We start from the raw sequence: 2,500 nt of genomic DNA, 5'->3' as shown, positions 1-2,500 counted from the left end.
AAGGGTATAGAGCTGGTCCGGCGTGCCACGGCCGGGACGAAAACCGCATCGTTCGTCCTGAATCGGAGGTTGGACTGTGTATGCACAGTATAGTATGTGGAATATATACAAAGGTTGAGAATTTTTAAACAAAAATAAAAGAAAGTAATTGTGAGAAATAAAGAAAAGTAAAAGAGGTTGCTGTATGCCTGGAAAAGGCCGGAAGCCTCCCCACGGCTGTGAGAAGGCCAGGGGGTCAGGCCTGGAGCCAGCCCCCAGCAGGAGTAGCAGGCTGGGGGTCCTGGAAAGGCTGGAAACCTCCCCGTGGCTGCGAGAAGACGAGGGGGTCAGGCCTGGAGCCAGCACCCAGCCTGCTCCTCATGCTGGGGGCCTGGAAAAGGCCGGAAGCCTCCCCACGGCTGTGAGAAGGCCAGGGGGTCAGGCCTGGAGCCAGCCCCCAGTACGAGTAGCAGGCTGGGGGGCCTGGAAAGGCCAGACGCCTGCCTGTGGCTGCTAGAAGAAGACGAGGGGGTCAGGGCTGGAGCCAGCACCCAGCACGAGTAGCAGGCTGGGGGGCCTGGAAAGGCCAGAAGCCTCCCTGTGGCTGCTAGAAGAAGAGGAGGGGGTCAGGGCTGGAGCCAGCACCCAGCACGAGTAGCAGGCTGGGGGGCCTGGAAAGGCCAGAAGCCTCCCTGTGGCTGCTAGAAGAAGACGAGGGGGTCAGGGCTGGAGCCAGCACCCAGCACGAGTAGCAGGCTGGGGGGCCTGGAAAGGCCAGAAGCCTCCCTGTGGCTGCTAGAAGAAGAGGAGGGGGTCAGGGCTGGAGCCAGCACCCAGCACGAGTAGCAGGCTGGGGGGCCTGGAAAGGCCAGAAGCCTCCCTGTGGCTGCTAGAAGAAGAGGAGGGGGTCAGGGCTGGAGCCAGCACCCAGCACGAGTAGCAGGCTGGGGGGCCTGGAAAGGCCAGACGCCTGCCTGTGGCTGCTAGAAGAAGAGGAGGGGGTCAGGGCTGGAGCCGGCACCCAGCCTGCTCCTCGTGCTGGGGGCCTGGAAAGGCTGGAAGCCTCCCCATGGCTGTGAGAAGATGAGGGGGTCAGGGCTGGAGCCGGCACCCAGCCTGCTCCTCGTGCTGGGGGCCTGGAAAGGCTGGAAGCCTCCCCATGGCTGTGAGAAGATGAGGGGGTCAGGGCTGGAGCCGGCACCCAGCCTGCTCCTCGTGCTGGGGGCCTGGAAAGGCTGGAAGCCTCCCCATGGCTGTGAGAAGATGAGGGGGTCAGGGCTGGAGCCGGCACCCAGCCTGCTCCTCGTGCTGGGGGCCTGGAAAGGCTGGAAGCCTCCCCATGGCTGTGAGAAGATGAGGGGGTCAGGGCTGGAGCCGGCACCCAGCCTGCTCCTCGTGCTGGGGGCCTGGAAAGGCTGGAAGCCTCCCCGTGGCTGTGAGAAGATGAGGGGGTCAGGCCTGGAGCCAGCCCCCAGCACGAGTAGCAGGCTGGGGGGCCTGGAAAGGCCAGACGCCTCCCTGTGGCTGCTAGAAGACGACGAGGGGTTCAGGCTTGGAGCCAGCACCCAGCCCTGCTCCTCATGCTGGGGGCCTGGAAAAGGCTGGAAGCCTCCCCACGGCTGTGAGCAGATGAGGGGGGTCAGGCCTGGTAAGGATGGAAGCCTCCCTGTGGCTGTGAAAAAGACGAGGGGGTCAGGCAGGTGAGCTATGTCTATGAGAGAGAGGGAGAGAAAGAGAGAGAGAGAGAGAGAGAGAGAGAGAGAGAGAGAGAGAGAGAGAGAGGAGTACCAGGGGCACGGGGATGAGAGCAGAGTACCAGGGGCACGGGGATGAGAGCAGAGTACCAAGGGCACGGGGATGAGAGCAGAGTACCAAGGGCACGGGGATGAGAGCAGAGTACCAGGGGCACGGGGATGAGAGCAGAGTACCAGGGGCACGGGGATGAGAGCAGAGTACCAGGGGCACGGGGATGAGAGCAGAGTACCAAGGGCACGGGGATGAGAGCAGAGTACCAGGGGCACGGGGATGAGAGCAGAGTACCAGGGGCACGGGGATGAGAGCAGAGTACCAAGGGCACGGGGATGAGAGCAGAGTACCAGGGGCACGGGGATGAGAGCAGAGTACCAGGGGCACGGGGATGAGAGCAGAGTACCAAGGGCACGGGGATGAGAGCAGAGTACCAGGGGCACGGGGATGAGAGCAGAGTACCAAGGGCACGGGGATGAGAGCAGAGTACCAGGGGCATAAAACGAAAACGACAAGAAGAAGAAGTGGGGGGAGAAAAATATGACAAAGTCAATCTCGGAGAGAAGGCGAAAAGCAGGCCAAAGCGGTTGAAATCCAACCGCTTTGTCATTTTCAGAGAGAAGGCGAAAAGCGCAGGCCAAAGCCAAGCGCGTCTTGCGTATTTTCTACATTTCTTTCATTTTCTACATTTTTCGCCACGTCCCCGATGACAAAACGTCAAAAAAGATAAAGTACAGAAGGAGCGGGGAAGGAAAAACGACAAAAGTCGTTTTCG

This window comes from Chaetodon auriga, chromosome 23, assembly GCF_051107435.1.
Source record: "Chaetodon auriga isolate fChaAug3 chromosome 23, fChaAug3.hap1, whole genome shotgun sequence".
Classification (NCBI taxonomy): domain Eukaryota; kingdom Metazoa; phylum Chordata; class Actinopteri; order Chaetodontiformes; family Chaetodontidae; genus Chaetodon; species Chaetodon auriga.
The sequence above is the reverse complement of the archived record's forward strand: the minus strand, read 5'-3'. Positions refer to the sequence as shown.